Source organism: Aplidium turbinatum, chromosome 3, assembly GCF_918807975.1.
Source record: "Aplidium turbinatum chromosome 3, kaAplTurb1.1, whole genome shotgun sequence".
Taxonomy (NCBI): Eukaryota; Metazoa; Chordata; class Ascidiacea; order Aplousobranchia; family Polyclinidae; genus Aplidium; species Aplidium turbinatum.
Window position 1 is genome coordinate 2,351,133 of NC_137474.1, and position 15,841 is coordinate 2,366,973.

A 15,841-nucleotide genomic window follows, 5' to 3' on the forward strand; every position below is an offset into this window, starting at 1 on the left:
TTATACCAAAAAGGTAGCCAGACCATTTGTGCATTATTGTTGACATACATCTTGATCAGTTAAATGTCACACAAAAGAATGAAGACTTCACCAATTCTTAGAATTTGTTCCGAGACCGAAATTAGTGTAATGGTCCAAAACCTACAGTCCTACAGTTAGACGTTTTGTGACATTTTTTCTTTAACTCTGTGATTTCTTTTGTGTCTACAATTGTTGTCCTTTTGGTGTGCCTTGTATTTACTTTCTTTTTATGTGGCACAAGTCAGTGCTATAAATTTAGTGAAATTTTTCCAATTTTCTTTGGTTTTAGTTTTCTCTCATGTTTTAGGCGGTTATAGGCGAATTCTTCGTAAAGCAATTCTTCGTAAGTAATTCTTCGTAAAACAATTGTTCGTAAACAGTTGTTGGTGAAATGAAATTCGTAAAAGAATTTTTCGTAAAGCATTTCTTCGTATACATCAAATCTCAATTGCATGCACGAATAAATGCTTTGGGAAGAATTGTTTTACAAAGAATTAACTTTACGAAGAATTGTTTTACGAAAAATTGCTTACGAAGAATTGCTTTACGAAGAACTGTTTACGAAGAAAACGTCGGACACCGTTTTAGGCCATTACTGCTAGGACTTGATACGTTTGATGGTCCGTCATATGCAAACTAGACTTGCTGCCCTGGTCAGTTCTTTTATTCAATTAGAAAAGTGATATTTTCGATTTCACGTAAATTTCAGACAAGCGTCAGAATTTCCTAATAAAGCTCATTCCTAAATGAATGACCGCATCCAATTCCGATATAAAACTGGCTTTGGTTTATCAAAGCAATTGAAGGTAGACTTGACTATATGTATGAAGAGTTTTGTTCTGTAAGGGTCATCGCAGCCACAAAAGCATCTTCTGGTCACATTTTGGGGACAACTTGGGTATTTATAATGCAAAAAACAAGTAATAGGTAAGAAAATGTTCTACTTGTTTTGTTACTCAATAGTGGGACAATTTATCCCCCTTCCCTGGCAGTTACCCATTGAGTACAAACAGTAAAAAATATTCTAGAAGAACATTAACTTTCAACCTAACGTGTTAGTCGTTTCTCCAAGTCAAAATTAATATTATGATATTAAGTAGTCATACAGGTATATTAGTTAGTGTTGACTTTACTACTGCAATACAGTATTTGGATAACGTCATGGTGACGTCATTGTAAAGTCTATTTTCTCATAATAGTTTCAGAAACCCAAGAAAACGTGACATGACAAAAACATTGCATCAAGTTGTTGCATGGTCAATCTCAGACAGCAAAATTTGTCATTTTTACATTAAATCGATGTATAAATGACAAATTTTGCTGTCTGGGCTGTTGTATTAACGGTTGGTACGAAGCATTGCTCAATCACCAACGCAATTTCGATTTTATTACAAACTTCTAACAGAGATGAGTTTTTTCAGAAAGACAAAGACTTTCTGAAATATTATAGCTTGTTTAAGTTGAACTTTGAGAATTGAAGTTTTTCAACGAAACGAAACTCTTCAAACAAAACGAAAGCAAATAAATCACATAATGAAACAAAGGAAATTAAATACGTTTTAAAATATTTTTATTTCAAGCAGCTTTGACAAGCATTTTTTACACTGCATTTGTTCTTCAATATTTAAATCCCACAGCTTGCAATTAAATCATAAGTACACTAAAACAGCCGTAACATGGAATAAATCATGCTGCAAAAACATGCAAACGTTTTCAGCTAAACATCATCTAGCCATTTTCACTTTTGTTAATAGCTTGATGAATGGCGTGGTAAGTTGTTTCAACAAAATAACCTCAATAACAAAATTGAATTCTTTGGGTGCTGCTTTTGAACAATTAATTTAAAAGGAGTTGCTCTAATGCTTCGATTTGAAATTGTTTGTGTAACATTTCCTCCCGTCCAATGTCACTGGAAGCACACATCTTCTCATTCCTTACAGCTATGTAGCTGTCTCATTCACGACGTCATAAACATAACCGAAACAATCAGGTCTTACAGATAAAATAACCCGTAAGTTATAAAAGATAATAAAAATGTGAAAATTATGTTGGTTCGTAAATTGTCTGCTCGTGCTCCAACAGTTTGTTCTATATAAGTTGGAAACGACGATGGATTTATTGCTCGAATTTCTTTGATTGGCTTCTTGTTATTGTTCGTGATCACATCTTCATTACAATTGTCCTCACTGCAGCATAACATCGAGCAAGATCTGGAAGAAAGGCATATCAATGTAAAAACTATAACTATGTGTGTTCATTAGGATTACTTGATTTTGTAGTCGTGGTATAGAAAAAAAAACGTTCCAATGGCTTCATCTACAGCTGCTCTCGAAATGCAATCCGCGACGTTAGGAAAAATTATTTTCTAAATGGTTTAAACAGTTTCAAGTACTTTTATTTTCATAATTATATTTTTTTTTAAGTTCAAGTGTTTGATTTCTAAACTATTAGCTATCGTTGTGAAGCAAAATAAAGAGTAAACTCTTGTTTACATGACAAAAACATATAGGACCATGATATCATCTGAAAACAATTTTAACAAGTGTCTTCCAAAAGCGTTATGTTTTGTTAAAGCTTATCTACATTGGTGACAGTTTCAGCTTGACCACTCATATTGGGTAGCTCTTGTTAGAGAAATATATTTGCAACTTTGCTTTCTGTAGCAGGAAAAACTTTAATAATAGACCAGTCAAACATTCGTGGTTTGACGCACCTTTGATTGATTGCTGATGAACACTTGAAAATTTGCCAAATTATGATTGCACATCCGTAGCAACGTTAATATGTCATACACTGAAACGCAACTCACGTAATTGGAAGATTGGAAAGTTTGATTCCATTTAACACGGATCCAACAAAAATTCCTTGTTGGGCAATGTAGTTGACCACCCTTGTACACGTTTCATTACAAGTTGACTGATTGGCACAAATTCCAGTCGTTACGTTGACTGAAATAGAAAAACGCTGATGTACATAACGAATCAATCCAAAAAACATTCCCACAATAGGTCAGAGATGTAAAATAGATTTTCCAAGACAACGGTGTCTGGCACATGTATTATTAGGTCATAAGAGTATCTGGACTAGGACGGGTCACCTGTATTCATGCAAAAATGAATCGATTGAGCTTCAAGATGATCGATAACTGGAATGACTGGAAATTTTTGTTAAGTTTAGGCAATTTGTATCTTTCAAAGATCAATTTTTCTTTCCTGTCAAGCTGTTATTCTTTGAACGGGTCATTAAAATTGCTGCAGATTAAAATTATCAATTTGTAGTTTCAGATATTGCAACGTTATTGAAAATATTGGCACTAGATACCGATTCGTGTTTTAAGAAGTTGACTCATTTCTCAACATTTGGTGAATCAAATCAGATATTGTGCAGTATAGTGAATGTTTTGTTTCAACTTTAAAGAAAGCCCGATAAAAGTATTAAAATTGATTTCAACTGCTCAGACGATTAGTGAAAACCCTTGCATGACGATCGAAAGAGCGCCGGTTCGACACCGAGAAGGCAATGTTTTCAACAAGACACTAAATGACATGTTTAGAGCTCATCATAAGGCACGAAAGCATGTTTGCTTTCTCTCCACTTGATCTAAATTTGGAAATCTTTAATTACGCAAGGGGTGATTGAAAATGTAAATTTAAAAAACAAAAAATGTAAGCATCGATACCACAAAATAGAAAAATGTCAACGTAAGAGTGTAGGTTATATTTTACCTGAAAGGCCAACAGCTAAGTCAATGCCAAATTCTTGTCTTAAGCATTGGTTATTTTCAAGTGAAGTACACGGTTGCGTATTCCAAGATGCCTTTCTAAGGTGATTAATTTCGTAACCAACTTTGCAATTTCTTGTGGGTATATTCGTCACTTTTTGTGCTGTTCCATCAGTAATAAAAACGTCTGTTGTGGGCTCAGAAGTTTGAAGTGATGACGTGGTTTTTGGAAAGGCATTAACTGGATCAGTATCAACAAAGGTGTTTGATGCTGAAGGACTTGTTGATGGTGTTGATGGACTTGCTGATGTAGTTGATGTTGCTGGAAGACTTGTTGATGTGGTTGATGTGGTTGGAGGAATTGCTGATGCAGTTGATGTTGTTGGAAGAGTTGTTGGTGGAGCTGATGTTGTTAGAGGACTTGTTGATGGAATTGATGTTGTTGGAGGAGTTGTGGATGTTGTTGGAGAACTTGTGGGCAGCAATGTAGTTAATTGCGAAGTTGTTTTTTCTGGGATAGTGGCTTGGGTAGTTGATGCAGTAGATGAAAATGGCGTAGTGGTAGATGTGACTGGAAAAGATACAGTCAACAATGAAATACATCTAATTTTTTAAACTTGCAAAGTTTACTTGTCGTTTATCGTGTCGTTTACAATGTATTAACTGTAATGACAATGCTCTTGTCGTTGTCTTAATTTGGACGTTTAAAGCATCAGGTCTACCGGTTATAATCCTTGGTTTACAAAGTTTTCCAGAAAACTTAAAAGGCTATAATAGAGAGCACTCAGTAGTTGGTCTCATCATTCATTAGACACAGAACAAATTAAAAATAATTTCTTGAAACCTTGTGTTGGTATTATAAACTAATTTATGAAATTATTAGAGAAAAATTACCATCGGTTGATGTTGTTTCGGAAGCAATAGTTGTCCTTTGATTTTCAGATAAATCAGTTTCTCCTGATATTACGCTCAGTACTTCGGTGGACAATGCATTGCAATTGTCAAAGTCGCAGCACGCCATTTTGCATGATCTGCAAATCATTAAATATTTATTTATAGACTGTTAACGATTTAACTTTGGCTTTCTATCAATAACGTATTTTCTGCAGTGCTGTGTTGGTACCATACCAGAAGTAATCTGTTGGTCTAGGTTTAACTTTTTTTCTAGCCCAATCATTCTTCAATGAAGTGGAATGTGGCTTCGAATGATGCATTTTTAATTTAATGTTTAGCAAAGAAAGTATGTGTACTTCTGAAGCAGTAACGCTGGTCGAGATTGCCAATGTGTAGCATTCGTTTGCAGATAAACTGTTTCTGTGTTGTTACCCAAGTTAATGGATCTCAATATTTCTGCGAAACGATTCAGAAATGTGCTGGATTTATTATAACGGTAGTCTCCGCTTATTAAATCCACCTTGGGACCAGACAATTTTAGGTTTATTATGTGGGTGAGCCTATAAGCGGGAGACGATTCTCTGCCACTCCTATTATCTTCAGTAATTTCGGAATTTACCAAATTGGACGTACTAAGCGAGTGTTCCTACCGTGAGATTACCGTGGGACTACTTGTACCTGCTTATACCAAGGGTTGAACCATTGTTCTTTGATCATTGAAATTTGTTGTTTTTTAAGCCAGTTGCTTATTGTTTGAGGATAATACCGAATGTGCCAAATGCCTTTTTAACAAATACTTGGAAAAATAGTTTTCTTAAAAAATGATAGTTTTGAAACTTAAATAAATCTCTATAAATAGATATGAACAGTTGAAGTTCTTTATTTCGCATCATCAGCACATGTGAAAAAAAAACAATACAACATTACAATGTGAACTAAGTTGTTTGCTGAAGATGATGGAAGTGGAAGAAGGACATGTTTAAGTGGACTTATTTACTTACTTTGCTGTAACTGTAGGATCTCCAATAATATCCAGTGCTACACTACTGCATGACTCTGTACATGTGGTTTCGTTCACACACATTCCAATGACATATTGCACTGTTGGAGAAAAAACAAATTCGTAAAAAGAGTATTTGTAAGATAGGCCGTTGAGTTAATCCTAATACCGTTAGGCCTACTAAAAAGATAAATCGCGCAAACAGAAATGTGAGAGACATATCACTTTCTTTACAAAAATACAATACCTATAAACAGAAAAAGGTATCATGTATGTTTTCAAATTACAATGCATTGCAAATACGTATTTCTATTTTATTTGCTGAAAATCTCAAAATAAAACGCTGTCAATCAAGTAATAGCCTTCTTTGTGTAATACAAGTGTAGGGCCTTTTTACTTTAAAAATAGGTCTAAAAATTACACTGTACTCAAAAATATATATTTGAATTAATGTTTATGAGTTTAATTTCTAGGTAAAGATTTTTAGCTCAAACAGGTCTAATATAAAGTTTAAATAATTTTGTTTTAAAAGTGAATAATGACAGTGGATATTCAACAAATCTGTCTTGTTTGCGTTGATCGTTTCAGCCAACGTAGGCTACCAAATCCTACTTTAGGGACCATTTGTATAGTGTGCATCTTGACAACTTTACTCAAAGCTGACTTACTACCTAAGGCTCCGCTTGATGCCATGGTAACGACTTCCTGACGAAGACAATGAGTCTCTAAGGAAGGACATGGCCAAGAAAAGGTCAAAGTATTTTCTCCAGTGTTCCCATTGGAAATTCCACTGTAGCAAGTTCTGGTATCAACCGTTGCTGAGATAGAAAAAAGTAATCAATAACTTTAAAAGACAGAACAATGCTGTTTTTCAGGTATCTAATTTAAGGCAAGTTTTATTCGTTTTGTCTAGCGTAGCCTAGATGAGACATAAGCTAGGTCTTGGTCTAAGTCACTGTTTTATCAACAACAGATGACATGACTTCTGCTATTGTATTAAGTTATTTTCAAGCAAAACTATGGCTCTAAATTTGACAAAAGAACAAAATAATAAGTTTGAGACAAGAAATCCAGAAATGTTACCTGTCGATGTGACCGACGGGGAGGTTGGTATGTCAATTGGAAGTTGGTTTTCTTTAATGGATTGTACAGCGTTAGAATTGCAATTGTCTGTATCGCAACATATTCTGCTACATGTGCTGGAAACAAGTAAAATACAAAAAAGTTATCTTAATGCCAACTTATAAAAATGCTATTTTGGGTGAAATGTTAGCTGACGTGCCATAAATAGTCTGCATAGGCTGCCCCACAATTGAAGAATGGCTTAGTGAAAAAAAAATCTATATCGAAGTGGCTACTGCTGCATTATAACAGGATTTTTTTAATTCAAGCATGCACGTACTGTATAAACAAAAATAATACAAAATTGCATACAACATTACAAACTGCGTTGCTGTATCAATGGAGTCTGGACTATAAGTGTTGTTAAACGAAAAATCATCAAGTATATTTTAATTCAGCATCAGTTCTGAACACTTCGAAAGGAGATTTTCCTTATTTTTAAATACTTAGTTTTGCTGCAAGCACGTTATACGTTCGGATTCATCAGTCTATCTACTTACTTTACATCAAGAGAGCCTTGTCCAAAACCGAAAAAGTCAGGTGATGCTTCCTGAAGAAGTAATTCGCATTCTCTGTCGCAACGCTCAACACTAACGCAGGCTCCAACGACGATTGTCACTGAAAATTGTTATCGAATGATTACAGAACAAACTGAAATGCTGATGTTTTATTCATGAAATTATAGCCACGGTTTTATTTTTGGGAACACATATGGTGTGACTTGTCACTCAGCTAGTTTTCAAGCATTGGTGAAAGAATATTAATCAGCAATATAGCCTACGGTAATTAGTCTATTAAATAATAAATACTATTAATACTGTAAAAAAGTGCTCAATGCCAAGCAAAAAGTCAAGCAGAGCAAATTACATGAAATGCAGTTACTAGTCACAAAAAAACTTTTACAGGCTGTTTCACCTTTAGTTGGGATCATTAGAAGGTGCTTATTTGAATAGAATTTGTTTGAATTTTTTTTTTCTATTTGAGTAAGAGCCTTCTGATGATCCCAACTAAACGTAAAACAGCCTGGAAAGATTTTTAGTGACTAGTAACTGCATTTGACATACTGCAGTTGTTATGATGTTTTTTGTATCACCCTAGAAATAAAGTCTTTTTATATATATTGACAAAAGAAAACATCTACTTTACATTGAATAATGTTTCCACAACAGACAAGACACACGGTAAACTGAACATGTATTCTCTTTTCTGTTATAAAAATATTTAAGAAAATTGATTTCTTCGACTGTAAAAAGTTAGGACTGATACAGCATCAGTCACCCAACTCGATACAATACAAAACGTTTTTTGAGTTAAAGATTTGTTTCTTAGTAACCTATGGTGCCCACGTTTGGCTGCTGAACAGAGAGCAGACCTGAACTGTTCAGGTACACAATTCCACATGCCACCAAACACTCAACTCTTGCAACGTATAACCATGTTTTCCCTTCAGTTGTCATGCCAGGAATCTATCAATTGAGGTTTCATAGCTTTACACTGATTCTATAATGTTTTACAGATACTGTGCTTGAAAAATTTATTATTCTAAGGATAAAATGTACCAATTGCAAATAAAGTGCTCAATGCAGCTAGCAAAGCAAATACAATAATAGAAAATCTAAACCGGCTACGTCAGTAGAAGTTCCTGGACCATTGTTTACTATTTAGATTTTCTATAATTGAGAAATTTATCAAACACGTTCCATCAACATCAACTGTCTTAACATTTTACTTTAATACTTACGAGGCACGAAGAATTCTGCTTGTGCATCTACTCTCAAGCATCGTTCTGCATCGGTTTCACATTGACTTGTGATTATTTGATCATCTTGAAGGAACTCTGACTGTATGTTGTACCCAGTATCGCAGCGTAAACCGTTGGTTGAAATTGCACTAAGTAAAACTTTTACTATCAACACTAAAACAGTTTTATACATTTTCGTTTGTACAGTGTGCACTAGTAACCTTAAAATATAAAGAAATTGTTATGTGACTACATACTTTTAAGTCACACAACCTAAACTTATGCAAAATCAAATCAATTTTAACACCTGTAATTATGCACTGCTTAAATTTTTGCAACATTTTCAAACAAAACTAGTCCAATTCCGAAGTAAAACATGAATTACCGTATGTCAAACATTCTTGATACTGTAATTCTTGCTAACTATGGAAACCACAATCCTGCACATAAAACATAGTTTAGTCCAATAAGATTTCTTTTGAAACTGTCGCTGGAATCTCAAAAACACAACTTTGGACACAGCATGCATTGTTTTCACGGTCGTTCTTCTACTTCTAGTGCTCCCACAACGTGGGCTCATCAATGCAGACCTTTCATTTCTACAATAATTTATTTTTGTAAAATTACAACTTTCATGTTTTTATTTATGCAACGTCGTCATCTTTGTTTGGATCATTCACACTCTTTTACGTTCCCTTTTTCAATTGTTGGAATAAACTATCTTATCTATGGTAACCAGGCACAGCATCAATGGCATATCCATTATCCAAGCTACAGTACGGTACTGTGAATAAAGAAGAGCCATTTTCTATGAAATTATTTCCATTCAGAAAATAAATACCAATTTCAAGAATTCACATTAAATTTATTTGGCTACGTTTGGTCATTTCTATGGACAAACTTTACTTTTTTATAAAACGTACTGATCCCTGATGTAAATTGGGTAATTAATACCAACTAATATTCTAAGTAGCCAAAAAAAAGATTTTAAAAATACAGGAAAAAAAGCCAATGAAAGTAACGACTTACTGTAATTGCAAATCACCACTTAATATTCATATCTGATGACATAAGTTTGGCCTTCTCTTTCTTTTTATCATGCTAACGCAATGAAACAATTTTGTATTTTTTGCGATCCTTTTCCTCAATATTAGCTTCATTTGGCTTGTTTATAAAACACTTTAAGATTGTAAAGTCCAATAACAACCTCTCTTAACTATCGCACATTTATTGGTTGCAAACTGCAACTTTAGTATGAAAATCAAAGCCACATAAACACTCAATAAAACTATCTCGAAAATTCTCAGAAAAATTCACACGTGAATATTTAGGGATCGCCATTTTTTAAAATAGAATCTTTTGAAATGATGTTTTAGCTAATTGATAACCCCGTGGTGAATGTCACCGCACGACGCACCAAAGGGCCTCGGTTCGGCACCGAGCAAGAGAAGACGTTTGTGTTTTAAGAAGACTCTCAGCGACATGATTACAGGAAGACACAAATTTTGACTTCTTGAAGAATCGTTGAAGAATCTCATTGGTACCTGGCTCATTGGTACCTGGCTCATTGGTACCGGACTTATTATCCTCTCAACGGCCCTGGTTGTCACATTAACGTTGTTGAACTGTTAGTTCCATTGTTTCCATTTAACAGAACGGAAGTGACTTAAATTGAACTATATCCTAAAGGCAAAGTGAAGTGCTTGGTATTAGCCTGTTGTTGACATGACCTATTAGCCTGCAGCTTAACATTCAAAACAGCTATCGACACTTTCACTTTGCTTCTTAAACAAATCTTAAACTGATAAAACAAATCTCGCTTGGATAAGATATGCTAAACACCTACATCAACTTTCTGTGCAAAAAGCAAAGTTATTTTGTGAAGCATTTTCACCTTTCAAGACTTTTAAAATAATTTTTTCTTCATTCTTCAGCTTTTTTGACAACTTCAATTAAAGAGTTCCATTAGCAACGCAAAATTTAACGACGATTGAAAGAGTTACTGCCAACTGCAGTTACTAATATGTTAAGTAAAACCAAGACGGATGCGAATATCACGCCAAGTCTGACCACAGTAAAATAGTAATTAGCAATTCAAGCGTTTAACTGTGGTGATGCTCTAACTACATTTTGCTTTTCCATTGCACGTGTCCCCATCAGCAGATCACGGACATCAGGAATGATTGATTGTTTGCTCATCATGGCGTATTGTTTGTTCACAACCGAGACTAAGACCGAAGAGCAAAAGGTTAAATTGTTTTCAGAGCTACCTTTTCGTAGATTCATGACATTTGATATTTCATGATTTGCATGGAAAGAATCGGAAACAAAAAATAACATCTACAAACAAGTTTCCATAAATTTAAGCTTCTCGAATGAAATGTACGTACTAACTATAGTCTTTCAGTTTCATTGGCTTAGTTTTTTAATATTGTATATATGTTTAAAAGATAAATCAAATGCAGTTACTAGTCTCTATTTTAACTAGCCATGGGACGGTGTCGCGGTTAAGTTAATGCCGCCGGGTTAATACAATGCCTGCAATAGATTGAGATTCGCTTTTAGCTGCATGATCGTTGCTTACTTCACAATGCAGATTCTAACGACCTGTTTTATCCGGCTAAAACAGGTTGTTCATATCTACATTGTAAAATTCAAATAATACAATGTGATTGAAAAAGCAAAGCAAACCAGAAAAGGTTCGCAAAATGAAAAAAAATACGAATATTTCACACTTCAGCTGAATTTAATGTAATTCGCTCAGCTTGGCTTTTTTGCTCGGCATTGAGCACTTTTTTGTAGAATTAATAATATTTATTGTTTATTTACAGTATTGGTTATCTCAAGATAGATACAAAAATTGCTGAAACATTGAGCTATAAAATTCCGCATTCTAAAACTAATTTTACTTTTTCTCTAAAGTTAATTTATGTTTTTTTTTTACTATCTTTGTCTGAGTTGGTAATTTTAAGTCAACTGTACATCTTCTTGAGCACATTTCGTTTCGTTTTTCTACATTACAAAGCGCAAAAGATCTCCAAAAGATGAATCGGATATTGAAGTCAAATTATTTTTTCAAATTATAACGTCAAGCTGTCATTGATAAACGTTTTATCTCTCCGTGTGTAATCAAACACGATTCGCACTCACTGGACCCCTGTCATTGTGTAATCTACAATTTTAACTTCTGGAGGTGGTAAACTAAACGGGAGCAAACCGCAGTATTATTTTAATACAGATGCATTTGATGAAATGGTTTAAATCGACAACAATAAAAATACATTGTTGTGGCGTTCTACCATCCATCACGCATGTGCATTCTTGTCTGAGATTTGCGTCGTAATTGTACAAAAATAGAAGCAATGAAATATCAAAGCTTTATTATTACAGTAGGCCATAAACTTAGCTGTCTAGACCAGTTAATTGCATTTACTTAATTAAAAGTATTTAACTTGCCAAAAAATAAAAAAACCTTTGGCTGACTTAATGCATACAAGGTAACGTTCACAAGGAATTGACTGAATTCGAAAAGACAATCAGAGAAAACGGATACCCCAAAGACTTCCTTAAACAACCACCCAGACGACGACGACACCGACAAAACAAACAACCCTCCCCACAGACATCATACAACCCAATACATTTCGAATTTCCTTATATGAGCGACGACGCGGACCGTAAAATAAAGAAAATTTTCAAAGACCTGGACTTACCAGTCCGCTTCTTCCGGCGCTTCCGAACCCTCCGAAACTCACTTAAAAAAACACAAAAACCCGAACCCTGCCGGATGCAAAACTGCCAACTACGGAACGACGACATGTGCAACACCAAGAACTGTGTCTATAAGATTATATGCAAAAAATGCAGGGAAAGCTACATAGGCAGCACGATCCGCCCACTCCATTCCCGCCTCAAAGAACATCTCAGCTCGGATAAAAGTTCGGTATTTGATCACCAACAACAATGCCACGCAGACTTTGAATTTAAAATTATTGCAAGAGAAAATGATGCGGTACAATTACGTTTCAAAGAGGCCATATTCATTAGCAGACAAAATCCTAAAATCAACAACCGCGCCGAAAGGGAAGAACTACGTCACCTAATCTACTAATCAACTGATCCAACAAAACCTCACAGCAATAACGCCTAACAGCACAGAAACTGAACAGCCGGCAGCCTCAAGCTAAACCAAAGAGCCACTTTAAAGAACCACTCACTGACTTCAACACCATTCGTCATAGCACATGACTAGGGAACTGTGTTCCGAAAGCTAGTGTAATTTGATACAGTAGATTTCGCCTATAGTGACTTTGGCTATAGTGACAATTCGCCTATAGTGACACCTGTTGCAAAGTCCCGTTTGCATACGCAACAGTTGAGTAGAATTCGTCTATAGTGACACTTCGGTTATGGTGACACTTTTTTCCGCGGTCCCTTCAGGTGTCACTATAGGCGAATTCTACTGTATTGCCAAAAAGAACCCGCAGCATCAGGCTATAACACATCGTTTGAATCTACACTGTAAAGTAAGCAACGATCATGCTGCTAAAAGCGAAACTCATTCAACTTCACAAGAAAGCTCAGAATGATTTTAGGAGTTATGAATTTTTCCAAAAGGCCCAGAAAGTAAAAAAAACGTTGAATATATTTGTTATGGTAACTTTTTGTCGGTGGCTTGTTTGGAGGCCCTGGAATGTTGTTGGTATCGGGTCCAAATTAGCAACTCAACGGTCCTGTACAGACATATCCGACCAATCATCGCTGGTACTACCTCATGTGAGCTGTTCTTTGATACTAAGTGTGACCGTATTAACGAAGATTATAAAAGTTATACTTACTGTGTCCTATTTACATACTGCTGTAAGTTGTCTTATTCGTCATGGCAACATGAATGATTTGTGTAGGATAGATATACAACAGCAACGATCGGAAATTAATAAATTTCCATGGATGCCCTAATTCCTAAGACTTTGTGATATCCCTTTGCCTTAGCACGAGAAGCCCAGAATTATTGATGGTTTACTGGTAGCTTGGTTGCCAATGATTGTGAATCAAGGTTTGACAGTCGCTAAATGTTTTGGCTGTTGAATACGACCAAACAGTTGAAATGATGCGTTCCTATTATTAAATATGAAGTCTTACTTCTTTGTGGAAAGCTGAGAACTTCTGTGAGTAGTTCTGAAGGCTATTCGTTCGATACTCACCTGATGCGCTTAGCTTACGTTGGTAGGCTGTTCTGACATTGTTCACATAAGTCAAGAAAGCAAAACTCTTACCGCTCTTCTTTTTTGCTTAAGGTTTTTCTCTTCCTTTTAAGTTTAAACTTAACAAAAATTTCAGGTGTTGCTTTTTTCACCTCAAACCTGAGTGCTGACCACATTGATAAAGATTTTCATATTATGTTGCTCGTGAAGTATTCTAGTAAATTAAACGTTTTACAATTTAGTTCTAAACCTTTGCTGTAAAGATTCGAGTATCTCTCATTTGAGGCACCTACCTCACAAACGGTTTTTCTGCATCATTGCCACAACTTAGTAAATGGAAAACCAGAATACTTCTTTAAATTGACCATCCTATTATTTCATCATTATTCCATAAGTAAGAACACTTACACACTCACACCCCTTGCCGTTCAGTGCCATACGTCATTAAACGTGCTTTGAGTGATCACGTGGTTTCTGTCTTTCGAACATTGGAAGCCGATGCTTCATCCAAGCCAACAAATAAGTCCTTTTATGCACCCATTGAACGTGTGCACACGCTGAACCAATGTAGAAACTGACTATTTTGCTGCTTTGGACGCGCTTAAACCGGTGGTTTGATGTAATTGAAGGCTGGTGGTCTTGTCATGACTTGCCTGTGCATTCAATCAGCTCAGGATCCAATTAAAGGTAAGAAGGGCTTTAATTCCAAGTTTAAACTAAAATTTTGTAGATTTTGATAAGTTTCACTGTTAGACTGATAGACGTTGAAGCTGCGATGTTGCTATGCTTCAGGAAATTTATTTGCTGTATATTGAACTTTTATAAAGTCAGTAGACTTGTATGAAGAATGTGACATTTAAAATTTTGTTTAGTTTCCATTTATTATTATTATTTCACTCATTGTTATTATTATTATTCATAGGAGGATTCACTCAGATAACTAAACAAAGCACAAAATCAGTTTAAAACTTGTTATTACATGAATTTAAACCCAAAGAAAAACTAGCAGTTGTGCCTAAAATAACGTATATACTTGTTTAATGTACATCAGCTTGTATATCAGCTCGTTTAATGTACTTCAGCTCGCATAATTGACCTTTTAGATGCTCCAAATAGCGTCGCGTAGCAGCACATTTGCAAAAAGTATTGCTATTCTAATTTAATCGTTTAGGACTTGGTACTGTACTTACTTCAGTTTCCTTTAGGCTTGTTGCATTGTTGTTGCACAATCGTGCACTATCGCATCACAACATCGAGCTTTATTGCACCACCAACGCATCACCAGTCATGTGTTGTGACTACATTTGCCATGATCATGTGATTTCTATCAGTATCAAAGTAACAAACGAACAAAGTCGACTAATTTGATAAAAAACAAATTTGGTAGTAATTACAACCAGACTACTAAATTATCTCTTCCCGGCTTTGTATATCGTCATCGTGTGTCTACTGATGCCGATATGGCCTCCTATGAACCAAATGCCGAACTCATAAATCTTTACAACGTTTCTTTGTCCGGCGGTGTCCCATAGTATTGTTCATTTTTGTTCATTTTTCAAAAATTTGTGATATGTTCAAAGCAAAAAGAGCAATTTTGTTAGCTAGAGAGTTATCAAACTGATTTTTGACAATTGGATAAAAATATTGCATGTTGTCTACAGTATACCGGGAGCGTATAACACAGAAGGGGTCAACAAAGCGGACGTTTCCATATCTTTCTTTTGTGATGGTGGGCCCTAAGAATACAGTTTGTGTTGAAGTTATCTTATTTATGCAGTTACCTGTCGTTTTACAAGGGTAAGCGATGCCGTAATGTAAGAAAATACTTTTTCACTGTGTTAATCTATTTTTATTGTTTCAAATAGAAGAATTTAGATCAATTAATATGTGCGGCCAGCACTTTGCAGAAGTGTTAATTTTGTTGTCGTATCCAGGCTTACATCCGGTGGTTGAAGATTTGGATTAAGTTTAAGGGAAGGCAAGGAAGCCAATTTTTTGTGTCAACTTTCAGGCATACCGCGCCTTCAAGTGTCCTGCCAATAATAAAGCCACATGCTCTTGAGCGGTGTCCAACCGGCGCCCTTTCGGGTGCCGTAGCAAGGGCTTTCACCACTCGGCAATGTGGATCAAGATATTTT

General features: G+C 35.3%; 1 protein-coding gene across 1 annotated transcript in view; it reads right to left on the reverse strand.

The window, feature by feature from the left end:
* Nucleotides 1-15,841, reverse strand: part of LOC145767587 (uncharacterized) — a 170,096-nt gene that overhangs the window by 147,711 nt on the left and 6,544 nt on the right. The gene's annotated exons all lie outside the window — the stretch shown is intronic.